The sequence below is a fragment of the Paramormyrops kingsleyae genome, unplaced genomic scaffold, assembly GCF_048594095.1.
Source record: "Paramormyrops kingsleyae isolate MSU_618 unplaced genomic scaffold, PKINGS_0.4 ups35, whole genome shotgun sequence".
NCBI classification, from domain to species: domain Eukaryota; kingdom Metazoa; phylum Chordata; class Actinopteri; order Osteoglossiformes; family Mormyridae; genus Paramormyrops; species Paramormyrops kingsleyae.
This window is the reverse complement of record NW_027325973.1, coordinates 350,063-371,461: the sequence shown is the minus strand read 5'-3', so window position 1 is coordinate 371,461 and position 21,399 is coordinate 350,063. Positions and strand designations below refer to the sequence as shown.

Here is a 21,399-nt window from a genome sequence, read left to right as displayed (position 1 = left end):
TTATCAGTTATCAGTTTAATATCTGATACGTCCCCCATGGAGGGGACCACATATTAAACGGATTTTTGGAACAGGGAGCCGGAAGTGGGGCTTGCCCCGTCCGCTCCACGCATCGACCCGGTATTGCAGTGCTTCCGGGAATGGTGCACCTCTACTGCCCCCTGTTGTCGAAAGGCAGAACTGACTGACTGACTGACTGACTGACTGACTGACTGACTGACTGACTGACTGACTGACTGAGTGAGTGAGTGAGTGACTAATAGACTGAGTGCTGTGAGGGGGGGGGCCCTGTCTGTGCGTGGCCCCCGTTTCCCGCCGTTTTTTTTTTTTTTTTTTTTTTTTTTTTTTTTTTTTTTTAAAGGAAGGTGACACACTGTTTGTGCGGTGGACAGCTGCGCTGAGGTAAGGCATGATGTCATCTTTGCCTTTTGAATTTCCCCTCATGTTTGTTAAAATGATTGCTGTCTTTTGAGAGGACAGGAGGACAGGGAGGAGTCGGGGCCCCGAGGACGGCGGCTGCGACGCCCCTGGGCATTCTACTCCGAGCGGGGGCGTCACGCAGGCCCGGCTAACGGCGACGGGCTTGGCGGCGGCCCCATATCGACTCGGGTCTCTCTTCATCCCGTATAAATCTTTCGCCTTTTACTAAAGATTTCCGTGGAGAGGGATAGCGATGAGTTCATGGTATTTTTGGAGGCTCTGCCCAAGCAGAGCTGCACTGCTGCTGTCAAAGGAAGACTGGGCCCGGCTTAGCGGCTGGCGTTAGGTGCCCGGTGGCGCGGCTGTGGTCTCCCTGGATCACGCGTGGACTCGCCGGGCGACACCTGCCAGAGGGGCTGGTGAGGGCTGAGCCGCGCCAGCTCCGTCGGCATCCCGCATGCCGGCGCCCGGCGGGGCGCAATTTGTGGGTATCGCTTCTCGGCCTTTTGGCTAAGATCAAGTGTAGTATCTGTTCTTATCAGTTTAATATCTGATACGTCCCCCATGGAGGGGACCACATATTAAACGGATTTTTGGAACAGGGAGCCGGAAGTGGGGCTTGCCCCGTCCGCTCCACGCATCGACCCGGTATTGCAGTGCTTCCGGGAATGGTGCACCTCTACTGCCCCCTGTTGTCGAAAGGCAGAACTGACTGACTGACTGACTGACTGACTGACTGACTGACTGACTGACTGACTGACTGAGTGAGTGAGTGAGTGACTAATAGACTGAGTGCTGTGAGGGGGGGGGCCCTGTCTGTGCGTGGCCCCCGTTTCCCGCCGGTTTTCTTTTTTTTTTTTTTTTTTTTTTTTTTTTTTTTAAAGGAAGGTGACACACTGTTTGTGCGGTGGACAGCTGCGCTGAGGTAAGGCATGATGTCATCTTTGCCTTTTGAATTTCCCCTCATGTTTGTTAAAATGATTGCTGTCTTTTGAGAGGACAGGAGGACAGGGAGGAGTCGGGGCCCCGAGGACGGCGGCTGCGACGCCCCTGGGCATTCTACTCCGAGCGGGGGCGTCACGCAGGCCCGGCTAACGGCGACGGGCTTGGCGGCGGCCCCATATCGACTCGGGTCTCTCTTCATCCCGTATAAATCTTTCGCCTTTTACTAAAGATTTCCGTGGAGAGGGATAGCGATGAGTTCATGGTATTTTTGGAGGCTCTGCCCAAGCAGAGCTGCACTGCTGCTGTCAAAGGAAGACTGGGCCCGGCTTAGCGGCTGGCGTTAGGTGCCCGGTGGCGCGGCTGTGGTCTCCCTGGATCACGCGTGGACTCGCCGGGCGACACCTGCCAGAGGGGCTGGTGAGGGCTGAGCCGCGCCAGCTCCGTCGGCATCCCGCATGCCGGCGCCCGGCGGGGCGCAATTTGTGGGTATCGCTTCTCGGCCTTTTGGCTAAGATCAAGTGTAGTATCTGTTCTTATCAGTTTAATATCTGATACGTCCCCCATGGAGGGGACCACATATTAAACGGATTTTTGGAACAGGGAGCCGGAAGTGGGGCTTGCCCCGTCCGCTCCACGCATCGACCCGGTATTGCAGTGCTTCCGGGAATGGTGCACCTCTACTGCCCCCTGTTGTCGAAAGGCAGAACTGACTGACTGACTGACTGACTGACTGACTGACTGACTGACTGACTGACTGAGTGAGTGAGTGAGTGACTAATAGACTGAGTGCTGTGAGGGGGGGGGCCCTGTCTGTGCGTGGCCCCCGTTTCCCGCCGTTTTTCTTTTTTTTTTTTTTTTTTTTTTTTTTTTTTTTTAAAGGAAGGTGACACACTGTTTGTGCGGTGGACAGCTGCGCTGAGGTAAGGCATGATGTCATCTTTGCCTTTTGAATTTCCCCTCATGTTTGTTAAAATGATTGCTGTCTTTTGAGAGGACAGGAGGACAGGGAGGAGTCGGGGCCCCGAGGACGGCGGCTGCGACGCCCCTGGGCATTCTACTCCGAGCGGGGGCGTCACGCAGGCCCGGCTAACGGCGACGGGCTTGGCGGCGGCCCCATATCGACTCGGGTCTCTCTTCATCCCGTATAAATCTTTCGCCTTTTACTAAAGATTTCCGTGGAGAGGGATAGCGATGAGTTCATGGTATTTTTGGAGGCTCTGCCCAAGCAGAGCTGCACTGCTGCTGTCAAAGGAAGACTGGGCCCGGCTTAGCGGCTGGCGTTAGGTGCCCGGTGGCGCGGCTGTGGTCTCCCTGGATCACGCGTGGACTCGCCGGGCGACACCTGCCAGAGGGGCTGGTGAGGGCTGAGCCGCGCCAGCTCCGTCGGCATCCCGCATGCCGGCGCCCGGCGGGGCGCAATTTGTGGGTATCGCTTCTCGGCCTTTTGGCTAAGATCAAGTGTAGTATCTGTTCTTATCAGTTTAATATCTGATACGTCCCCCATGGAGGGGACCACATATTAAACGGATTTTTGGAACAGGGAGCCGGAAGTGGGGCTTGCCCCGTCCGCTCCACGCATCGACCCGGTATTGCAGTGCTTCCGGGAATGGTGCACCTCTACTGCCCCCTGTTGTCGAAAGGCAGAACTGACTGACTGACTGACTGACTGACTGAGTGAGTGAGTGAGTGACTAATAGACTGAGTGCTGTGAGGGGGGGGGCCCTGTCTGTGCGTGGCCCCCGTTTCCCGCCGTTTTTCTTTTTTTTTTTTTTTTTTTTTTTTTTTTTTTTTTTAAAGGAAGGTGACACACTGTTTGTGCGGTGGACAGCTGCGCTGAGGTAAGGCATGATGTCATCTTTGCCTTTTGAATTTCCCCTCATGTTTGTTAAAATGATTGCTGTCTTTTGAGAGGACAGGAGGACAGGGAGGAGTCGGGGCCCCGAGGACGGCGGCTGCGACGCCCCTGGGCATTCTACTCCGAGCGGGGGCGTCACGCAGGCCCGGCTAACGGCGACGGGCTTGGCGGCGGCCCCATATCGACTCGGGTCTCTCTTCATCCCGTATAAATCTTTCGCCTTTTACTAAAGATTTCCGTGGAGAGGGATAGCGATGAGTTCATGGTATTTTTGGAGGCTCTGCCCAAGCAGAGCTGCACTGCTGCTGTCAAAGGAAGACTGGGCCCGGCTTAGCGGCTGGCGTTAGGTGCCCGGTGGCGCGGCTGTGGTCTCCCTGGATCACGCGTGGACTCGCCGGGCGACACCTGCCAGAGGGGCTGGTGAGGGCTGAGCCGCGCCAGCTCCGTCGGCATCCCGCATGCCGGCGCCCGGCGGGGCGCAATTTGTGGGTATCGCTTCTCGGCCTTTTGGCTAAGATCAAGTGTAGTATCTGTTCTTATCAGTTTAATATCTGATACGTCCCCCATGGAGGGGACCACATATTAAACGGATTTTTGGAACAGGGAGCCGGAAGTGGGGCTTGCCCCGTCCGCTCCACGCATCGACCCGGTATTGCAGTGCTTCCGGGAATGGTGCACCTCTACTGCCCCCTGTTGTCGAAAGGCAGAACTGACTGACTGACTGACTGACTGACTGACTGACTGACTGACTGACTGAGTGAGTGAGTGAGTGACTAATAGACTGAGTGCTGTGAGGGGGGGGGCCCTGTCTGTGCGTGGCCCCCGTTTCCCGCCGGTTTTCTTTTTTTTTTTTTTTTTTTTTTTTTTTTTTTTAAAGGAAGGTGACACACTGTTTGTGCGGTGGACAGCTGCGCTGAGGTAAGGCATGATGTCATCTTTGCCTTTTGAATTTCCCCTCATGTTTGTTAAAATGATTGCTGTCTTTTGAGAGGACAGGAGGACAGGGAGGAGTCGGGGCCCCGAGGACGGCGGCTGCGACGCCCCTGGGCATTCTACTCCGAGCGGGGGCGTCACGCAGGCCCGGCTAACGGCGACGGGCTTGGCGGCGGCCCCATATCGACTCGGGTCTCTCTTCATCCCGTATAAATCTTTCGCCTTTTACTAAAGATTTCCGTGGAGAGGGATAGCGATGAGTTCATGGTATTTTTGGAGGCTCTGCCCAAGCAGAGCTGCACTGCTGCTGTCAAAGGAAGACTGGGCCCGGCTTAGCGGCTGGCGTTAGGTGCCCGGTGGCGCGGCTGTGGTCTCCCTGGATCACGCGTGGACTCGCCGGGCGACACCTGCCAGAGGGGCTGGTGAGGGCTGAGCCGCGCCAGCTCCGTCGGCATCCCGCATGCCGGCGCCCGGCGGGGCGCAATTTGTGGGTATCGCTTCTCGGCCTTTTGGCTAAGATCAAGTGTAGTATCTGTTCTTATCAGTTTAATATCTGATACGTCCCCCATGGAGGGGACCACATATTAAACGGATTTTTGGAACAGGGAGCCGGAAGTGGGGCTTGCCCCGTCCGCTCCACGCATCGACCCGGTATTGCAGTGCTTCCGGGAATGGTGCACCTCTACTGCCCCCTGTTGTCGAAAGGCAGAACTGACTGACTGACTGACTGACTGACTGACTGACTGACTGACTGACTGACTGACTGAGTGAGTGAGTGAGTGACTAATAGACTGAGTGCTGTGAGGGGGGGGGCCCTGTCTGTGCGTGGCCCCCGTTTCCCGCCGGTTTTCTTTTTTTTTTTTTTTTTTTTTTTTTTTAAAGGAAGGTGACACACTGTTTGTGCGGTGGACAGCTGCGCTGAGGTAAGGCATGATGTCATCTTTGCCTTTTGAATTTCCCCTCATGTTTGTTAAAATGATTGCTGTCTTTTGAGAGGACAGGAGGACAGGGAGGAGTCGGGGCCCCGAGGACGGCGGCTGCGACGCCCCTGGGCATTCTACTCCGAGCGGGGGCGTCACGCAGGCCCGGCTAACGGCGACGGGCTTGGCGGCGGCCCCATATCGACTCGGGTCTCTCTTCATCCCGTATAAATCTTTCGCCTTTTACTAAAGATTTCCGTGGAGAGGGATAGCGATGAGTTCATGGTATTTTTGGAGGCTCTGCCCAAGCAGAGCTGCACTGCTGCTGTCAAAGGAAGACTGGGCCCGGCTTAGCGGCTGGCGTTAGGTGCCCGGTGGCGCGGCTGTGGTCTCCCTGGATCACGCGTGGACTCGCCGGGCGACACCTGCCAGAGGGGCTGGTGAGGGCTGAGCCGCGCCAGCTCCGTCGGCATCCCGCATGCCGGCGCCCGGCGGGGCGCAATTTGTGGGTATCGCTTCTCGGCCTTTTGGCTAAGATCAAGTGTAGTATCTGTTCTTATCAGTTTAATATCTGATACGTCCCCCATGGAGGGGACCACATATTAAACGGATTTTTGGAACAGGGAGCCGGAAGTGGGGCTTGCCCCGTCCGCTCCACGCATCGACCCGGTATTGCAGTGCTTCCGGGAATGGTGCACCTCTACTGCCCCCTGTTGTCGAAAGGCAGAACTGACTGACTGACTGACTGACTGACTGACTGACTGACTGACTGACTGACTGACTGACTGACTGAGTGAGTGAGTGAGTGACTAATAGACTGAGTGCTGTGAGGGGGGGGGCCCTGTCTGTGCGTGGCCCCCGTTTCCCGCCGTTTTTTTTTTTTTTTTTTTTTTTTTTTTTTTTTTTTTTTAAAGGAAGGTGACACACTGTTTGTGCGGTGGACAGCTGCGCTGAGGTAAGGCATGATGTCATCTTTGCCTTTTGAATTTCCCCTCATGTTTGTTAAAATGATTGCTGTCTTTTGAGAGGACAGGAGGACAGGGAGGAGTCGGGGCCCCGAGGACGGCGGCTGCGACGCCCCTGGGCATTCTACTCCGAGCGGGGGCGTCACGCAGGCCCGGCTAACGGCGACGGGCTTGGCGGCGGCCCCATATCGACTCGGGTCTCTCTTCATCCCGTATAAATCTTTCGCCTTTTACTAAAGATTTCCGTGGAGAGGGATAGCGATGAGTTCATGGTATTTTTGGAGGCTCTGCCCAAGCAGAGCTGCACTGCTGCTGTCAAAGGAAGACTGGGCCCGGCTTAGCGGCTGGCGTTAGGTGCCCGGTGGCGCGGCTGTGGTCTCCCTGGATCACGCGTGGACTCGCCGGGCGACACCTGCCAGAGGGGCTGGTGAGGGCTGAGCCGCGCCAGCTCCGTCGGCATCCCGCATGCCGGCGCCCGGCGGGGCGCAATTTGTGGGTATCGCTTCTCGGCCTTTTGGCTAAGATCAAGTGTAGTATCTGTTCTTATCAGTTTAATATCTGATACGTCCCCCATGGAGGGGACCACATATTAAACGGATTTTTGGAACAGGGAGCCGGAAGTGGGGCTTGCCCCGTCCGCTCCACGCATCGACCCGGTATTGCAGTGCTTCCGGGAATGGTGCACCTCTACTGCCCCCTGTTGTCGAAAGGCAGAACTGACTGACTGACTGACTGACTGACTGACTGACTGACTGACTGACTGACTGACTGAGTGAGTGAGTGAGTGACTAATAGACTGAGTGCTGTGAGGGGGGGGGCCCTGTCTGTGCGTGGCCCCCGTTTCCCGCCGGTTTTCTTTTTTTTTTTTTTTTTTTTTAAAGGAAGGTGACACACTGTTTGTGCGGTGGACAGCTGCGCTGAGGTAAGGCATGATGTCATCTTTGCCTTTTGAATTTCCCCTCATGTTTGTTAAAATGATTGCTGTCTTTTGAGAGGACAGGAGGACAGGGAGGAGTCGGGGCCCCGAGGACGGCGGCTGCGACGCCCCTGGGCATTCTACTCCGAGCGGGGGCGTCACGCAGGCCCGGCTAACGGCGACGGGCTTGGCGGCGGCCCCATATCGACTCGGGTCTCTCTTCATCCCGTATAAATCTTTCGCCTTTTACTAAAGATTTCCGTGGAGAGGGATAGCGATGAGTTCATGGTATTTTTGGAGGCTCTGCCCAAGCAGAGCTGCACTGCTGCTGTCAAAGGAAGACTGGGCCCGGCTTAGCGGCTGGCGTTAGGTGCCCGGTGGCGCGGCTGTGGTCTCCCTGGATCACGCGTGGACTCGCCGGGCGACACCTGCCAGAGGGGCTGGTGAGGGCTGAGCCGCGCCAGCTCCGTCGGCATCCCGCATGCCGGCGCCCGGCGGGGCGCAATTTGTGGGTATCGCTTCTCGGCCTTTTGGCTAAGATCAAGTGTAGTATCTGTTCTTATCAGTTTAATATCTGATACGTCCCCCATGGAGGGGACCACATATTAAACGGATTTTTGGAACAGGGAGCCGGAAGTGGGGCTTGCCCCGTCCGCTCCACGCATCGACCCGGTATTGCAGTGCTTCCGGGAATGGTGCACCTCTACTGCCCCCTGTTGTCGAAAGGCAGAACTGACTGACTGACTGACTGACTGACTGACTGACTGACTGACTGAGTGAGTGAGTGAGTGACTAATAGACTGAGTGCTGTGAGGGGGGGGGCCCTGTCTGTGCGTGGCCCCCGTTTCCCGCCGTTTTTCTTTTTTTTTTTTTTTTTTTTTTTTTTTTTTTTAAAGGAAGGTGACACACTGTTTGTGCGGTGGACAGCTGCGCTGAGGTAAGGCATGATGTCATCTTTGCCTTTTGAATTTCCCCTCATGTTTGTTAAAATGATTGCTGTCTTTTGAGAGGACAGGAGGACAGGGAGGAGTCGGGGCCCCGAGGACGGCGGCTGCGACGCCCCTGGGCATTCTACTCCGAGCGGGGGCGTCACGCAGGCCCGGCTAACGGCGACGGGCTTGGCGGCGGCCCCATATCGACTCGGGTCTCTCTTCATCCCGTATAAATCTTTCGCCTTTTACTAAAGATTTCCGTGGAGAGGGATAGCGATGAGTTCATGGTATTTTTGGAGGCTCTGCCCAAGCAGAGCTGCACTGCTGCTGTCAAAGGAAGACTGGGCCCGGCTTAGCGGCTGGCGTTAGGTGCCCGGTGGCGCGGCTGTGGTCTCCCTGGATCACGCGTGGACTCGCCGGGCGACACCTGCCAGAGGGGCTGGTGAGGGCTGAGCCGCGCCAGCTCCGTCGGCATCCCGCATGCCGGCGCCCGGCGGGGCGCAATTTGTGGGTATCGCTTCTCGGCCTTTTGGCTAAGATCAAGTGTAGTATCTGTTCTTATCAGTTTAATATCTGATACGTCCCCCATGGAGGGGACCACATATTAAACGGATTTTTGGAACAGGGAGCCGGAAGTGGGGCTTGCCCCGTCCGCTCCACGCATCGACCCGGTATTGCAGTGCTTCCGGGAATGGTGCACCTCTACTGCCCCCTGTTGTCGAAAGGCAGAACTGACTGACTGACTGACTGACTGACTGACTGACTGAGTGAGTGAGTGACTAATAGACTGAGTGCTGTGAGGGGGGGGGCCCTGTCTGTGCGTGGCCCCCGTTTCCCGCCGGTTTTCTTTTTTTTTTTTTTTTTTTTAAAGGAAGGTGACACACTGTTTGTGCGGTGGACAGCTGCGCTGAGGTAAGGCATGATGTCATCTTTGCCTTTTGAATTTCCCCTCATGTTTGTTAAAATGATTGCTGTCTTTTGAGAGGACAGGAGGACAGGGAGGAGTCGGGGCCCCGAGGACGGCGGCTGCGACGCCCCTGGGCATTCTACTCCGAGCGGGGGCGTCACGCAGGCCCGGCTAACGGCGACGGGCTTGGCGGCGGCCCCATATCGACTCGGGTCTCTCTTCATCCCGTATAAATCTTTCGCCTTTTACTAAAGATTTCCGTGGAGAGGGATAGCGATGAGTTCATGGTATTTTTGGAGGCTCTGCCCAAGCAGAGCTGCACTGCTGCTGTCAAAGGAAGACTGGGCCCGGCTTAGCGGCTGGCGTTAGGTGCCCGGTGGCGCGGCTGTGGTCTCCCTGGATCACGCGTGGACTCGCCGGGCGACACCTGCCAGAGGGGCTGGTGAGGGCTGAGCCGCGCCAGCTCCGTCGGCATCCCGCATGCCGGCGCCCGGCGGGGCGCAATTTGTGGGTATCGCTTCTCGGCCTTTTGGCTAAGATCAAGTGTAGTATCTGTTCTTATCAGTTTAATATCTGATACGTCCCCCATGGAGGGGACCACATATTAAACGGATTTTTGGAACAGGGAGCCGGAAGTGGGGCTTGCCCCGTCCGCTCCACGCATCGACCCGGTATTGCAGTGCTTCCGGGAATGGTGCACCTCTACTGCCCCCTGTTGTCGAAAGGCAGAACTGACTGACTGACTGACTGACTGACTGACTGACTGACTGACTGACTGACTGACTGACTGAGTGAGTGAGTGAGTGACTAATAGACTGAGTGCTGTGAGGGGGGGGGCCCTGTCTGTGCGTGGCCCCCGTTTCCCGCCGGTTTTCTTTTTTTTTTTTTTTTTTTTTTTTTTTTTTTAAAGGAAGGTGACACACTGTTTGTGCGGTGGACAGCTGCGCTGAGGTAAGGCATGATGTCATCTTTGCCTTTTGAATTTCCCCTCATGTTTGTTAAAATGATTGCTGTCTTTTGAGAGGACAGGAGGACAGGGAGGAGTCGGGGCCCCGAGGACGGCGGCTGCGACGCCCCTGGGCATTCTACTCCGAGCGGGGGCGTCACGCAGGCCCGGCTAACGGCGACGGGCTTGGCGGCGGCCCCATATCGACTCGGGTCTCTCTTCATCCCGTATAAATCTTTCGCCTTTTACTAAAGATTTCCGTGGAGAGGGATAGCGATGAGTTCATGGTATTTTTGGAGGCTCTGCCCAAGCAGAGCTGCACTGCTGCTGTCAAAGGAAGACTGGGCCCGGCTTAGCGGCTGGCGTTAGGTGCCCGGTGGCGCGGCTGTGGTCTCCCTGGATCACGCGTGGACTCGCCGGGCGACACCTGCCAGAGGGGCTGGTGAGGGCTGAGCCGCGCCAGCTCCGTCGGCATCCCGCATGCCGGCGCCCGGCGGGGCGCAATTTGTGGGTATCGCTTCTCGGCCTTTTGGCTAAGATCAAGTGTAGTATCTGTTCTTATCAGTTTAATATCTGATACGTCCCCCATGGAGGGGACCACATATTAAACGGATTTTTGGAACAGGGAGCCGGAAGTGGGGCTTGCCCCGTCCGCTCCACGCATCGACCCGGTATTGCAGTGCTTCCGGGAATGGTGCACCTCTACTGCCCCCTGTTGTCGAAAGGCAGAACTGACTGACTGACTGACTGACTGACTGACTGACTGACTGAGTGAGTGAGTGAGTGACTAATAGACTGAGTGCTGTGAGGGGGGGGGCCCTGTCTGTGCGTGGCCCCCGTTTCCCGCCGTTTTTCTTTTTTTTTTTTTTTTTTTTTTTTTTTTTTTTTAAAGGAAGGTGACACACTGTTTGTGCGGTGGACAGCTGCGCTGAGGTAAGGCATGATGTCATCTTTGCCTTTTGAATTTCCCCTCATGTTTGTTAAAATGATTGCTGTCTTTTGAGAGGACAGGAGGACAGGGAGGAGTCGGGGCCCCGAGGACGGCGGCTGCGACGCCCCTGGGCATTCTACTCCGAGCGGGGGCGTCACGCAGGCCCGGCTAACGGCGACGGGCTTGGCGGCGGCCCCATATCGACTCGGGTCTCTCTTCATCCCGTATAAATCTTTCGCCTTTTACTAAAGATTTCCGTGGAGAGGGATAGCGATGAGTTCATGGTATTTTTGGAGGCTCTGCCCAAGCAGAGCTGCACTGCTGCTGTCAAAGGAAGACTGGGCCCGGCTTAGCGGCTGGCGTTAGGTGCCCGGTGGCGCGGCTGTGGTCTCCCTGGATCACGCGTGGACTCGCCGGGCGACACCTGCCAGAGGGGCTGGTGAGGGCTGAGCCGCGCCAGCTCCGTCGGCATCCCGCATGCCGGCGCCCGGCGGGGCGCAATTTGTGGGTATCGCTTCTCGGCCTTTTGGCTAAGATCAAGTGTAGTATCTGTTCTTATCAGTTTAATATCTGATACGTCCCCCATGGAGGGGACCACATATTAAACGGATTTTTGGAACAGGGAGCCGGAAGTGGGGCTTGCCCCGTCCGCTCCACGCATCGACCCGGTATTGCAGTGCTTCCGGGAATGGTGCACCTCTACTGCCCCCTGTTGTCGAAAGGCAGAACTGACTGACTGACTGACTGACTGACTGACTGACTGACTGACTGACTGACTGACTGACTGAGTGAGTGAGTGAGTGACTAATAGACTGAGTGCTGTGAGGGGGGGGGCCCTGTCTGTGCGTGGCCCCCGTTTCCCGCCGTTTTTCTTTTTTTTTTTTTTTTTTTTTTTTTTTTTTTTTAAAGGAAGGTGACACACTGTTTGTGCGGTGGACAGCTGCGCTGAGGTAAGGCATGATGTCATCTTTGCCTTTTGAATTTCCCCTCATGTTTGTTAAAATGATTGCTGTCTTTTGAGAGGACAGGAGGACAGGGAGGAGTCGGGGCCCCGAGGACGGCGGCTGCGACGCCCCTGGGCATTCTACTCCGAGCGGGGGCGTCACGCAGGCCCGGCTAACGGCGACGGGCTTGGCGGCGGCCCCATATCGACTCGGGTCTCTCTTCATCCCGTATAAATCTTTCGCCTTTTACTAAAGATTTCCGTGGAGAGGGATAGCGATGAGTTCATGGTATTTTTGGAGGCTCTGCCCAAGCAGAGCTGCACTGCTGCTGTCAAAGGAAGACTGGGCCCGGCTTAGCGGCTGGCGTTAGGTGCCCGGTGGCGCGGCTGTGGTCTCCCTGGATCACGCGTGGACTCGCCGGGCGACACCTGCCAGAGGGGCTGGTGAGGGCTGAGCCGCGCCAGCTCCGTCGGCATCCCGCATGCCGGCGCCCGGCGGGGCGCAATTTGTGGGTATCGCTTCTCGGCCTTTTGGCTAAGATCAAGTGTAGTATCTGTTCTTATCAGTTTAATATCTGATACGTCCCCCATGGAGGGGACCACATATTAAACGGATTTTTGGAACAGGGAGCCGGAAGTGGGGCTTGCCCCGTCCGCTCCACGCATCGACCCGGTATTGCAGTGCTTCCGGGAATGGTGCACCTCTACTGCCCCCTGTTGTCGAAAGGCAGAACTGACTGACTGACTGACTGACTGACTGACTGACTGACTGACTGACTGACTGAGTGAGTGAGTGAGTGACTAATAGACTGAGTGCTGTGAGGGGGGGGGCCCTGTCTGTGCGTGGCCCCCGTTTCCCGCCGGTTTTCTTTTTTTTTTTTTTTTTTTTTTTTTTTTTTTTAAAGGAAGGTGACACACTGTTTGTGCGGTGGACAGCTGCGCTGAGGTAAGGCATGATGTCATCTTTGCCTTTTGAATTTCCCCTCATGTTTGTTAAAATGATTGCTGTCTTTTGAGAGGACAGGAGGACAGGGAGGAGTCGGGGCCCCGAGGACGGCGGCTGCGACGCCCCTGGGCATTCTACTCCGAGCGGGGGCGTCACGCAGGCCCGGCTAACGGCGACGGGCTTGGCGGCGGCCCCATATCGACTCGGGTCTCTCTTCATCCCGTATAAATCTTTCGCCTTTTACTAAAGATTTCCGTGGAGAGGGATAGCGATGAGTTCATGGTATTTTTGGAGGCTCTGCCCAAGCAGAGCTGCACTGCTGCTGTCAAAGGAAGACTGGGCCCGGCTTAGCGGCTGGCGTTAGGTGCCCGGTGGCGCGGCTGTGGTCTCCCTGGATCACGCGTGGACTCGCCGGGCGACACCTGCCAGAGGGGCTGGTGAGGGCTGAGCCGCGCCAGCTCCGTCGGCATCCCGCATGCCGGCGCCCGGCGGGGCGCAATTTGTGGGTATCGCTTCTCGGCCTTTTGGCTAAGATCAAGTGTAGTATCTGTTCTTATCAGTTTAATATCTGATACGTCCCCCATGGAGGGGACCACATATTAAACGGATTTTTGGAACAGGGAGCCGGAAGTGGGGCTTGCCCCGTCCGCTCCACGCATCGACCCGGTATTGCAGTGCTTCCGGGAATGGTGCACCTCTACTGCCCCCTGTTGTCGAAAGGCAGAACTGACTGACTGACTGACTGACTGACTGACTGACTGACTGACTGACTGACTGACTGACTGACTGAGTGAGTGAGTGAGTGACTAATAGACTGAGTGCTGTGAGGGGGGGGGCCCTGTCTGTGCGTGGCCCCCGTTTCCCGCCGTTTTTCTTTTTTTTTTTTTTTTTTAAAGGAAGGTGACACACTGTTTGTGCGGTGGACAGCTGCGCTGAGGTAAGGCATGATGTCATCTTTGCCTTTTGAATTTCCCCTCATGTTTGTTAAAATGATTGCTGTCTTTTGAGAGGACAGGAGGACAGGGAGGAGTCGGGGCCCCGAGGACGGCGGCTGCGACGCCCCTGGGCATTCTACTCCGAGCGGGGGCGTCACGCAGGCCCGGCTAACGGCGACGGGCTTGGCGGCGGCCCCATATCGACTCGGGTCTCTCTTCATCCCGTATAAATCTTTCGCCTTTTACTAAAGATTTCCGTGGAGAGGGATAGCGATGAGTTCATGGTATTTTTGGAGGCTCTGCCCAAGCAGAGCTGCACTGCTGCTGTCAAAGGAAGACTGGGCCCGGCTTAGCGGCTGGCGTTAGGTGCCCGGTGGCGCGGCTGTGGTCTCCCTGGATCACGCGTGGACTCGCCGGGCGACACCTGCCAGAGGGGCTGGTGAGGGCTGAGCCGCGCCAGCTCCGTCGGCATCCCGCATGCCGGCGCCCGGCGGGGCGCAATTTGTGGGTATCGCTTCTCGGCCTTTTGGCTAAGATCAAGTGTAGTATCTGTTCTTATCAGTTTAATATCTGATACGTCCCCCATGGAGGGGACCACATATTAAACGGATTTTTGGAACAGGGAGCCGGAAGTGGGGCTTGCCCCGTCCGCTCCACGCATCGACCCGGTATTGCAGTGCTTCCGGGAATGGTGCACCTCTACTGCCCCCTGTTGTCGAAAGGCAGAACTGACTGACTGACTGACTGACTGACTGAGTGAGTGAGTGAGTGACTAATAGACTGAGTGCTGTGAGGGGGGGGGCCCTGTCTGTGCGTGGCCCCCGTTTCCCGCCGTTTTTCTTTTTTTTTTTTTTTTTTTTTTTTTTTTTTTTTTTAAAGGAAGGTGACACACTGTTTGTGCGGTGGACAGCTGCGCTGAGGTAAGGCATGATGTCATCTTTGCCTTTTGAATTTCCCCTCATGTTTGTTAAAATGATTGCTGTCTTTTGAGAGGACAGGAGGACAGGGAGGAGTCGGGGCCCCGAGGACGGCGGCTGCGACGCCCCTGGGCATTCTACTCCGAGCGGGGGCGTCACGCAGGCCCGGCTAACGGCGACGGGCTTGGCGGCGGCCCCATATCGACTCGGGTCTCTCTTCATCCCGTATAAATCTTTCGCCTTTTACTAAAGATTTCCGTGGAGAGGGATAGCGATGAGTTCATGGTATTTTTGGAGGCTCTGCCCAAGCAGAGCTGCACTGCTGCTGTCAAAGGAAGACTGGGCCCGGCTTAGCGGCTGGCGTTAGGTGCCCGGTGGCGCGGCTGTGGTCTCCCTGGATCACGCGTGGACTCGCCGGGCGACACCTGCCAGAGGGGCTGGTGAGGGCTGAGCCGCGCCAGCTCCGTCGGCATCCCGCATGCCGGCGCCCGGCGGGGCGCAATTTGTGGGTATCGCTTCTCGGCCTTTTGGCTAAGATCAAGTGTAGTATCTGTTCTTATCAGTTTAATATCTGATACGTCCCCCATGGAGGGGACCACATATTAAACGGATTTTTGGAACAGGGAGCCGGAAGTGGGGCTTGCCCCGTCCGCTCCACGCATCGACCCGGTATTGCAGTGCTTCCGGGAATGGTGCACCTCTACTGCCCCCTGTTGTCGAAAGGCAGAACTGACTGACTGACTGACTGACTGACTGACTGACTGACTGACTGACTGACTGACTGACTGACTGACTGAGTGAGTGAGTGAGTGACTAATAGACTGAGTGCTGTGAGGGGGGGGGCCCTGTCTGTGCGTGGCCCCCGTTTCCCGCCGGTTTTCTTTTTTTTTTTTTTTTTTTTTTTTTTTTTTTTAAAGGAAGGTGACACACTGTTTGTGCGGTGGACAGCTGCGCTGAGGTAAGGCATGATGTCATCTTTGCCTTTTGAATTTCCCCTCATGTTTGTTAAAATGATTGCTGTCTTTTGAGAGGACAGGAGGACAGGGAGGAGTCGGGGCCCCGAGGACGGCGGCTGCGACGCCCCTGGGCATTCTACTCCGAGCGGGGGCGTCACGCAGGCCCGGCTAACGGCGACGGGCTTGGCGGCGGCCCCATATCGACTCGGGTCTCTCTTCATCCCGTATAAATCTTTCGCCTTTTACTAAAGATTTCCGTGGAGAGGGATAGCGATGAGTTCATGGTATTTTTGGAGGCTCTGCCCAAGCAGAGCTGCACTGCTGCTGTCAAAGGAAGACTGGGCCCGGCTTAGCGGCTGGCGTTAGGTGCCCGGTGGCGCGGCTGTGGTCTCCCTGGATCACGCGTGGACTCGCCGGGCGACACCTGCCAGAGGGGCTGGTGAGGGCTGAGCCGCGCCAGCTCCGTCGGCATCCCGCATGCCGGCGCCCGGCGGGGCGCAATTTGTGGGTATCGCTTCTCGGCCTTTTGGCTAAGATCAAGTGTAGTATCTGTTCTTATCAGTTTAATATCTGATACGTCCCCCATGGAGGGGACCACATATTAAACGGATTTTTGGAACAGGGAGCCGGAAGTGGGGCTTGCCCCGTCCGCTCCACGCATCGACCCGGTATTGCAGTGCTTCCGGGAATGGTGCACCTCTACTGCCCCCTGTTGTCGAAAGGCAGAACTGACTGACTGACTGACTGACTGACTGACTGACTGACTGACTGACTGAGTGAGTGAGTGAGTGACTAATAGACTGAGTGCTGTGAGGGGGGGGGCCCTGTCTGTGCGTGGCCCCCGTTTCCCGCCGTTTTTTTTTTTTTTTTTTTTTTTTTTTTTTTTTTTTTTTAAAGGAAGGTGACACACTGTTTGTGCGGTGGACAGCTGCGCTGAGGTAAGGCATGATGTCATCTTTGCCTTTTGAATTTCCCCTCATGTTTGTTAAAATGATTGCTGTCTTTTGAGAGGACAGGAGGACAGGGAGGAGTCGGGGCCCCGAGGACGGCGGCTGCGACGCCCCTGGGCATTCTACTCCGAGCGGGGGCGTCACGCAGGCCCGGCTAACGGCGACGGGCTTGGCGGCGGCCCCATATCGACTCGGGTCTCTCTTCATCCCGTATAAATCTTTCGCCTTTTACTAAAGATTTCCGTGGAGAGGGATAGCGATGAGTTCATGGTATTTTTGGAGGCTCTGCCCAAGCAGAGCTGCACTGCTGCTGTCAAAGGAAGACTGGGCCCGGCTTAGCGGCTGGCGTTAGGTGCCCGGTGGCGCGGCTGTGGTCTCCCTGGATCACGCGTGGACTCGCCGGGCGACACCTGCCAGAGGGGCTGGTGAGGGCTGAGCCGCGCCAGCTCCGTCGGCATCCCGCATGCCGGCGCCCGGCGGGGCGCAATTTGTGGGTATCGCTTCTCGGCCTTTTGGCTAAGATCAAGTGTAGTATCTGTTCTTATCAGTTTAATATCTGATACGTCCCCCATGGAGGGGACCACATATTAAACGGATTTTTGGAACAGGGAGCCGGAAGTGGGGCTTGCCCCGTCCGCTCCACGCATCGACCCGGTATTGCAGTGCTTCCGGGAATGGTGCACCTCTACTGCCCCCTGTTGTCGAAAGGCAGAACTGACTGACTGACTGACTGACTGACTGACTGACTGACTGACTGACTGAGTGAGTGAGTGAGTGACTAATAGACTGAGTGCTGTGAGGGGGGGGGCCCTGTCTGTGCGTGGCCCCCGTTTCCCGCCGGTTTTCTTTTTTTTTTTTTTTTTTTTTTTTTTTTTTTTAAAGGAAGGTGACACACTGTTTGTGCGGTGGACAGCTGCGCTGAGGTAAGGCATGATGTCATCTTTGCCTTTTGAATTTCCCCTCATGTTTGTTAAAATGATTGCTGTCTTTTGAGAGGACAGGAGGACAGGGAGGAGTCGGGGCCCCGAGGACGGCGGCTGCGACGCCCCTGGGCATTCTACTCCGAGCGGGGGCGTCACGCAGGCCCGGCTAACGGCGACGGGCTTGGCGGCGGCCCCATATCGACTCGGGTCTCTCTTCATCCCGTATAAATCTTTCGCCTTTTACTAAAGATTTCCGTGGAGAGGGATAGCGATGAGTTCATGGTATTTTTGGAGGCTCTGCCCAAGCAGAGCTGCACTGCTGCTGTCAAAGGAAGACTGGGCCCGGCTTAGCGGCTGGCGTTAGGTGCCCGGTGGCGCGGCTGTGGTCTCCCTGGATCACGCGTGGACTCGCCGGGCGACACCTGCCAGAGGGGCTGGTGAGGGCTGAGCCGCGCCAGCTCCGTCGGCATCCCGCATGCCGGCGCCCGGCGGGGCGCAATTTGTGGGTATCGCTTCTCGGCCTTTTGGCTAAGATCAAGTGTAGTATCTGTTCTTATCAGTTTAATATCTGATACGTCCCCCATGGAGGGGACCACATATTAAACGGATTTTTGGAACAGGGAGCCGGAAGTGGGGCTTGCCCCGTCCGCTCCACGCATCGACCCGGTATTGCAGTGCTTCCGGGAATGGTGCACCTCTACTGCCCCCTGTTGTCGAAAGGCAGAACTGACTGACTGACTGACTGACTGACTGACTGACTGACTGACTGACTGACTGACTGACTGACTGACTGACTGAGTGAGTGAGTGAGTGACTAATAGACTGAGTGCTGTGAGGGGGGGGGCCCTGTCTGTGCGTGGCCCCCGTTTCCCGCCGTTTTTCTTTTTTTTTTTTTTTTTTTTTTTTTTTTTTAAAGGAAGGTGACACACTGTTTGTGCGGTGGACAGCTGCGCTGAGGTAAGGCATGATGTCATCTTTGCCTTTTGAATTTCCCCTCATGTTTGTTAAAATGATTGCTGTCTTTTGAGAGGACAGGAGGACAGGGAGGAGTCGGGGCCCCGAGGACGGCGGCTGCGACGCCCCTGGGCATTCTACTCCGAGCGGGGGCGTCACGCAGGCCCGGCTAACGGCGACGGGCTTGGCGGCGGCCCCATATCGACTCGGGTCTCTCTTCATCCCGTATAAATCTTTCGCCTTTTACTAAAGATTTCCGTGGAGAGGGATAGCGATGAGTTCATGGTATTTTTGGAGGCTCTGCCCAAGCAGAGCTGCACTGCTGCTGTCAAAGGAAGACTGGGCCCGGCTTAGCGGCTGGCGTTAGGTGCCCGGTGGCGCGGCTGTGGTCTCCCTGGATCACGCGTGGACTCGCCGGGCGACACCTGCCAGAGGGGCTGGTGAGGGCTGAGCCGCGCCAGCTCCGTCGGCATCCCGCATGCCGGCGCCCGGCGGGGCGCAATTTGTGGGTATCGCTTCTCGGCCTTTTGGCTAAGATCAAGTGTAGTATCTGTTCTTATCAGTTTAATATCTGATACGTCCCCCATGGAGGGGACCACATATTAAACGGATTTTTGGAACAGGGAGCCGGAAGTGGGGCTTGCCCCGTCCGCTCCACGCATCGACCCGGTATTGCAGTGCTTCCGGGAATGGTGCACCTCTACTGCCCCCTGTTGTCGAAAGGCAGAACTGACTGACTGACTGACTGACTGACTGACTGACTGACTGACTGACTGACTGACTGACTGACTGACTGAGTGAGTGAGTGAGTGACTAATAGACTGAGTGCTGTGAGGGGGGGGGCCCTGTCTGTGCGTGGCCCCCGTTTCCCGCCGTTTTTCTTTTTTTTTTTTTTTTTTTTTTTTTTTTTTAAAGGAAGGTGACACACTGTTTGTGCGGTGGACAGCTGCGCTGAGGTAAGGCATGATGTCATCTTTGCCTTTTGAATTTCCCCTCATGTTTGTTAAAATGATTGCTGTCTTTTGAGAGGACAGGAGGACAGGGAGGAGTCGGGGCCCCGAGGACGGCGGCTGCGACGCCCCTGGGCATTCTACTCCGAGCGGGGGCGTCACGCAGGCCCGGCTAACGGCGACGGGCTTGGCGGCGGCCCCATATCGACTCGGGTCTCTCTTCATCCCGTATAAATCTTTCGCCTTTTACTAAAGATTTCCGTGGAGAGGGATAGCGATGAGTTCATGGTATTTTTGGAGGCTCTGCCCAAGCAGAGCTGCACTGCTGCTGTCAAAGGAAGACTGGGCCCGGCTTAGCGGCTGGCGTTAGGTGCCCGGTGGCGCGGCTGTGGTCTCCCTGGATCACGCGTGGACTCGCCGGGCGACACCTGCCAGAGGGGCTGGTGAGGGCTGAGCCGCGCCAGCTCCGTCGGCATCCCGCATGCCGGCGCCCGGCGGGGCGCAATTTGTGGGTATCGCTTCTCGGCCTTTTGGCTAAGATCAAGTGTAGTATCTGTTCTTATCAGTTTAATATCTGATACGTCCCCCATGGAGGGGACCACATATTAAACGGATTTTTGGAACAGGGAGCCGGAAGTGGGGCTTGCCCCGTCCGCTCCACGCATCGACCCGGTATTGCAGTGCTTCCGGGAATGGTGCACCTCTACTGCCCCCTGTTGTCGAAAGGCAGAACTGACTGACTGACTGACTGACTGACTGACTGACTGACTGACTGACTGACTGACTGACTGACTGACTGAGTGAGTGAGTGAGTGACTAATAGACTGAGTGCTGTGAGGGGGGGGGCCCTGTCTGTGCGTGGCCCCCGTTTCCCGCCGGTTTTCTTTTTTTTTTTTTTTTTTTTTTTTTTTTTTTAAAGGAAGGTGACACACTGTTTGTGCGGTGGACAGCTGCGCTGAGGTAAGGCATGATGTCATCTTTGCCTTTTGAATTTCCCCTCATGTTTGTTAAAATGATTGCTGTCTTTTGAGAGGACAGGAGGACAGGGAGGAGTCGGGGCCCCGAGGACGGCGGCTGCGACGCCCCTGGGCATTCTACTCCGAGCGGGGGCGTCACGCAGGCCCGGCTAACGGCGACGGGCTTGGCGGCGGCCCCATATCGACTCGGGTCTCTCTTCATCCCGTATAAATCTTTCGCCTTTTACTAAAGATTTCCGTGGAGAGGGATAGCGATGAGTTCATGGTATTTTTGGAGGCTCTGCCCAAGCAGAGCTGCACTGCTGCTGTCAAAGGAAGACTGGGCCCGGCTTAGCGGCTGGCGTTAGGTGCCCGGTGGCGCGGCTGTGGTCTCCCTGGATCACGCGTGGACTCGCCGGGCGACACCTGCCAGAGGGGCTGGTGAGGGCTGAGCCGCGCCAGCTCCGTCGGCATCCCGCATGCCGGCGCCCGGCGGGGCGCAATTTGTGGGTATCGCTTCTCGGCCTTTTGGCTAAGATCAAGTGTAGTATCTGTTCTTATCAGTTTAATATCTGATACGTCCCCCATGGAGGGGACCACATATTAAACGGATTTTTGGAACAGGGAGCCGGAAGTGGGGCTTGCCCCGTCCGCTCCACGCATCGACCCGGTATTGCAGTGCTTCCGGGAATGGTGCACCTCTACTGCCCCCTGTTGTCGAAAGGCAGAACTGACTGACTGACTGACTGACTGACTGACTGACTGACTGACTGACTGACTGACTGACTGACTGACTGAGTGAGTGAGTGAGTGACTAATAGACTGAGTGCTGTGAGGGGGGGGGCCCTGTCTGTGCGTGGCCCCCGTTTCCCGCCGTTTTTCTTTTTTTTTTTTTTTTTTTTTTTTTTTTTTAAAGGAAGGTGACACACTGTTTGTGCGGTGGACAGCTGCGCTGAGGTAAGGCATGATGTCATCTTTGCCTTTTGAATTTCCCCTCATGTTTGTTAAAATGATTGCTGTCTTTTGAGAGGACAGGAGGACAGGGAGGAGTCGGGGCCCCGAGGACGGCGGCTGCGACGCCCCTGGGCATTCTACTCCGAGCGGGGGCGTCACGCAGGCCCGGCTAACGGCGACGGGCTTGGCGGCGGCCCCATATCGACTCGGGTCTCTCTTCATCCCGTATAAATCTTTCGCCTTTTACTAAAGATTTCCGTGGAGAGGGATAGCGATGAGTTCATGGTATTTTTGGAGGCTCTGCCCAAGCAGAGCTGCACTGCTGCTGTCAAAGGAAGACTGGGC

General features: G+C 56.3%; 45 non-coding genes and 1 pseudogene across 45 annotated transcripts; all 46 read left to right on the top strand.

The window, feature by feature from the left end:
• On the top strand, positions 1–154 carry LOC140586090 (U2 spliceosomal RNA; annotated as a pseudogene).
• Positions 155–601: 447 nt separating this feature from the next.
• On the top strand, positions 602–715 carry LOC140585704 (U5 spliceosomal RNA). The gene has a single exon (XR_011987642.1). It is a non-coding gene; the product is annotated as a U5 spliceosomal RNA (small nuclear RNA).
• A 195-nt stretch (positions 716–910) lies between these two features.
• On the top strand, positions 911–1,102 carry LOC140585953 (U2 spliceosomal RNA). Its single transcript, XR_011987890.1, has one exon. It is a non-coding gene; the product is annotated as a U2 spliceosomal RNA (small nuclear RNA).
• Positions 1,103–1,544: 442 nt separating this feature from the next.
• Positions 1,545–1,658, top strand: LOC140585703 (U5 spliceosomal RNA). The gene has a single exon (XR_011987641.1). It is a non-coding gene; the product is annotated as a U5 spliceosomal RNA (small nuclear RNA).
• A 195-nt stretch (positions 1,659–1,853) lies between these two features.
• Positions 1,854–2,045, top strand: LOC140585952 (U2 spliceosomal RNA). The gene has a single exon (XR_011987889.1). It is a non-coding gene; the product is annotated as a U2 spliceosomal RNA (small nuclear RNA).
• Positions 2,046–2,484: 439 nt separating this feature from the next.
• Positions 2,485–2,598, top strand: LOC140585702 (U5 spliceosomal RNA). Its single transcript, XR_011987640.1, has one exon. It is a non-coding gene; the product is annotated as a U5 spliceosomal RNA (small nuclear RNA).
• Positions 2,599–2,793: 195 nt separating this feature from the next.
• On the top strand, positions 2,794–2,985 carry LOC140585950 (U2 spliceosomal RNA). Its single transcript, XR_011987887.1, has one exon. It is a non-coding gene; the product is annotated as a U2 spliceosomal RNA (small nuclear RNA).
• Positions 2,986–3,402: 417 nt separating this feature from the next.
• Positions 3,403–3,516, top strand: LOC140585701 (U5 spliceosomal RNA). The gene has a single exon (XR_011987639.1). It is a non-coding gene; the product is annotated as a U5 spliceosomal RNA (small nuclear RNA).
• Positions 3,517–3,711: 195 nt separating this feature from the next.
• LOC140585949 (U2 spliceosomal RNA) lies at positions 3,712–3,903 on the top strand. Its single transcript, XR_011987886.1, has one exon. It is a non-coding gene; the product is annotated as a U2 spliceosomal RNA (small nuclear RNA).
• Positions 3,904–4,337: 434 nt separating this feature from the next.
• Positions 4,338–4,451, top strand: LOC140585700 (U5 spliceosomal RNA). The gene has a single exon (XR_011987638.1). It is a non-coding gene; the product is annotated as a U5 spliceosomal RNA (small nuclear RNA).
• Positions 4,452–4,646: 195 nt separating this feature from the next.
• LOC140585948 (U2 spliceosomal RNA) lies at positions 4,647–4,838 on the top strand. The gene has a single exon (XR_011987885.1). It is a non-coding gene; the product is annotated as a U2 spliceosomal RNA (small nuclear RNA).
• Positions 4,839–5,275: 437 nt separating this feature from the next.
• On the top strand, positions 5,276–5,389 carry LOC140585699 (U5 spliceosomal RNA). The gene has a single exon (XR_011987637.1). It is a non-coding gene; the product is annotated as a U5 spliceosomal RNA (small nuclear RNA).
• Positions 5,390–5,584: 195 nt separating this feature from the next.
• Positions 5,585–5,776, top strand: LOC140585947 (U2 spliceosomal RNA). The gene has a single exon (XR_011987884.1). It is a non-coding gene; the product is annotated as a U2 spliceosomal RNA (small nuclear RNA).
• Positions 5,777–6,227: 451 nt separating this feature from the next.
• LOC140585698 (U5 spliceosomal RNA) lies at positions 6,228–6,341 on the top strand. Its single transcript, XR_011987636.1, has one exon. It is a non-coding gene; the product is annotated as a U5 spliceosomal RNA (small nuclear RNA).
• Positions 6,342–6,536: 195 nt separating this feature from the next.
• Positions 6,537–6,728, top strand: LOC140585946 (U2 spliceosomal RNA). Its single transcript, XR_011987883.1, has one exon. It is a non-coding gene; the product is annotated as a U2 spliceosomal RNA (small nuclear RNA).
• Positions 6,729–7,159: 431 nt separating this feature from the next.
• LOC140585697 (U5 spliceosomal RNA) lies at positions 7,160–7,273 on the top strand. The gene has a single exon (XR_011987635.1). It is a non-coding gene; the product is annotated as a U5 spliceosomal RNA (small nuclear RNA).
• A 195-nt stretch (positions 7,274–7,468) lies between these two features.
• LOC140585945 (U2 spliceosomal RNA) lies at positions 7,469–7,660 on the top strand. Its single transcript, XR_011987882.1, has one exon. It is a non-coding gene; the product is annotated as a U2 spliceosomal RNA (small nuclear RNA).
• A 430-nt stretch (positions 7,661–8,090) lies between these two features.
• On the top strand, positions 8,091–8,204 carry LOC140585696 (U5 spliceosomal RNA). Its single transcript, XR_011987634.1, has one exon. It is a non-coding gene; the product is annotated as a U5 spliceosomal RNA (small nuclear RNA).
• A 195-nt stretch (positions 8,205–8,399) lies between these two features.
• On the top strand, positions 8,400–8,591 carry LOC140585944 (U2 spliceosomal RNA). Its single transcript, XR_011987881.1, has one exon. It is a non-coding gene; the product is annotated as a U2 spliceosomal RNA (small nuclear RNA).
• A 406-nt stretch (positions 8,592–8,997) lies between these two features.
• Positions 8,998–9,111, top strand: LOC140585695 (U5 spliceosomal RNA). Its single transcript, XR_011987633.1, has one exon. It is a non-coding gene; the product is annotated as a U5 spliceosomal RNA (small nuclear RNA).
• Positions 9,112–9,306: 195 nt separating this feature from the next.
• LOC140585943 (U2 spliceosomal RNA) lies at positions 9,307–9,498 on the top strand. The gene has a single exon (XR_011987880.1). It is a non-coding gene; the product is annotated as a U2 spliceosomal RNA (small nuclear RNA).
• A 445-nt stretch (positions 9,499–9,943) lies between these two features.
• LOC140585693 (U5 spliceosomal RNA) lies at positions 9,944–10,057 on the top strand. Its single transcript, XR_011987631.1, has one exon. It is a non-coding gene; the product is annotated as a U5 spliceosomal RNA (small nuclear RNA).
• Positions 10,058–10,252: 195 nt separating this feature from the next.
• On the top strand, positions 10,253–10,444 carry LOC140585942 (U2 spliceosomal RNA). Its single transcript, XR_011987879.1, has one exon. It is a non-coding gene; the product is annotated as a U2 spliceosomal RNA (small nuclear RNA).
• Positions 10,445–10,871: 427 nt separating this feature from the next.
• LOC140585692 (U5 spliceosomal RNA) lies at positions 10,872–10,985 on the top strand. The gene has a single exon (XR_011987630.1). It is a non-coding gene; the product is annotated as a U5 spliceosomal RNA (small nuclear RNA).
• A 195-nt stretch (positions 10,986–11,180) lies between these two features.
• On the top strand, positions 11,181–11,372 carry LOC140585941 (U2 spliceosomal RNA). Its single transcript, XR_011987878.1, has one exon. It is a non-coding gene; the product is annotated as a U2 spliceosomal RNA (small nuclear RNA).
• A 447-nt stretch (positions 11,373–11,819) lies between these two features.
• Positions 11,820–11,933, top strand: LOC140585691 (U5 spliceosomal RNA). Its single transcript, XR_011987629.1, has one exon. It is a non-coding gene; the product is annotated as a U5 spliceosomal RNA (small nuclear RNA).
• A 195-nt stretch (positions 11,934–12,128) lies between these two features.
• Positions 12,129–12,320, top strand: LOC140585939 (U2 spliceosomal RNA). The gene has a single exon (XR_011987876.1). It is a non-coding gene; the product is annotated as a U2 spliceosomal RNA (small nuclear RNA).
• Positions 12,321–12,758: 438 nt separating this feature from the next.
• On the top strand, positions 12,759–12,872 carry LOC140585690 (U5 spliceosomal RNA). Its single transcript, XR_011987628.1, has one exon. It is a non-coding gene; the product is annotated as a U5 spliceosomal RNA (small nuclear RNA).
• Positions 12,873–13,067: 195 nt separating this feature from the next.
• On the top strand, positions 13,068–13,259 carry LOC140585938 (U2 spliceosomal RNA). Its single transcript, XR_011987875.1, has one exon. It is a non-coding gene; the product is annotated as a U2 spliceosomal RNA (small nuclear RNA).
• A 436-nt stretch (positions 13,260–13,695) lies between these two features.
• Positions 13,696–13,809, top strand: LOC140585689 (U5 spliceosomal RNA). Its single transcript, XR_011987627.1, has one exon. It is a non-coding gene; the product is annotated as a U5 spliceosomal RNA (small nuclear RNA).
• Positions 13,810–14,004: 195 nt separating this feature from the next.
• Positions 14,005–14,196, top strand: LOC140585937 (U2 spliceosomal RNA). Its single transcript, XR_011987874.1, has one exon. It is a non-coding gene; the product is annotated as a U2 spliceosomal RNA (small nuclear RNA).
• A 417-nt stretch (positions 14,197–14,613) lies between these two features.
• On the top strand, positions 14,614–14,727 carry LOC140585687 (U5 spliceosomal RNA). Its single transcript, XR_011987625.1, has one exon. It is a non-coding gene; the product is annotated as a U5 spliceosomal RNA (small nuclear RNA).
• Positions 14,728–14,922: 195 nt separating this feature from the next.
• LOC140585936 (U2 spliceosomal RNA) lies at positions 14,923–15,114 on the top strand. The gene has a single exon (XR_011987873.1). It is a non-coding gene; the product is annotated as a U2 spliceosomal RNA (small nuclear RNA).
• A 454-nt stretch (positions 15,115–15,568) lies between these two features.
• Positions 15,569–15,682, top strand: LOC140585686 (U5 spliceosomal RNA). Its single transcript, XR_011987624.1, has one exon. It is a non-coding gene; the product is annotated as a U5 spliceosomal RNA (small nuclear RNA).
• Positions 15,683–15,877: 195 nt separating this feature from the next.
• On the top strand, positions 15,878–16,069 carry LOC140585935 (U2 spliceosomal RNA). Its single transcript, XR_011987872.1, has one exon. It is a non-coding gene; the product is annotated as a U2 spliceosomal RNA (small nuclear RNA).
• A 435-nt stretch (positions 16,070–16,504) lies between these two features.
• On the top strand, positions 16,505–16,618 carry LOC140585685 (U5 spliceosomal RNA). Its single transcript, XR_011987623.1, has one exon. It is a non-coding gene; the product is annotated as a U5 spliceosomal RNA (small nuclear RNA).
• Positions 16,619–16,813: 195 nt separating this feature from the next.
• Positions 16,814–17,005, top strand: LOC140585934 (U2 spliceosomal RNA). The gene has a single exon (XR_011987871.1). It is a non-coding gene; the product is annotated as a U2 spliceosomal RNA (small nuclear RNA).
• Positions 17,006–17,439: 434 nt separating this feature from the next.
• Positions 17,440–17,553, top strand: LOC140585684 (U5 spliceosomal RNA). Its single transcript, XR_011987622.1, has one exon. It is a non-coding gene; the product is annotated as a U5 spliceosomal RNA (small nuclear RNA).
• A 195-nt stretch (positions 17,554–17,748) lies between these two features.
• On the top strand, positions 17,749–17,940 carry LOC140585933 (U2 spliceosomal RNA). The gene has a single exon (XR_011987870.1). It is a non-coding gene; the product is annotated as a U2 spliceosomal RNA (small nuclear RNA).
• A 456-nt stretch (positions 17,941–18,396) lies between these two features.
• Positions 18,397–18,510, top strand: LOC140585683 (U5 spliceosomal RNA). Its single transcript, XR_011987621.1, has one exon. It is a non-coding gene; the product is annotated as a U5 spliceosomal RNA (small nuclear RNA).
• A 195-nt stretch (positions 18,511–18,705) lies between these two features.
• On the top strand, positions 18,706–18,897 carry LOC140585932 (U2 spliceosomal RNA). Its single transcript, XR_011987869.1, has one exon. It is a non-coding gene; the product is annotated as a U2 spliceosomal RNA (small nuclear RNA).
• A 452-nt stretch (positions 18,898–19,349) lies between these two features.
• LOC140585681 (U5 spliceosomal RNA) lies at positions 19,350–19,463 on the top strand. The gene has a single exon (XR_011987619.1). It is a non-coding gene; the product is annotated as a U5 spliceosomal RNA (small nuclear RNA).
• Positions 19,464–19,658: 195 nt separating this feature from the next.
• On the top strand, positions 19,659–19,850 carry LOC140585931 (U2 spliceosomal RNA). The gene has a single exon (XR_011987868.1). It is a non-coding gene; the product is annotated as a U2 spliceosomal RNA (small nuclear RNA).
• Positions 19,851–20,303: 453 nt separating this feature from the next.
• Positions 20,304–20,417, top strand: LOC140585680 (U5 spliceosomal RNA). Its single transcript, XR_011987618.1, has one exon. It is a non-coding gene; the product is annotated as a U5 spliceosomal RNA (small nuclear RNA).
• A 195-nt stretch (positions 20,418–20,612) lies between these two features.
• On the top strand, positions 20,613–20,804 carry LOC140585930 (U2 spliceosomal RNA). The gene has a single exon (XR_011987867.1). It is a non-coding gene; the product is annotated as a U2 spliceosomal RNA (small nuclear RNA).
• Positions 20,805–21,256: 452 nt separating this feature from the next.
• On the top strand, positions 21,257–21,370 carry LOC140585679 (U5 spliceosomal RNA). The gene has a single exon (XR_011987617.1). It is a non-coding gene; the product is annotated as a U5 spliceosomal RNA (small nuclear RNA).
• Positions 21,371–21,399: the final 29 nt, after the last annotated feature.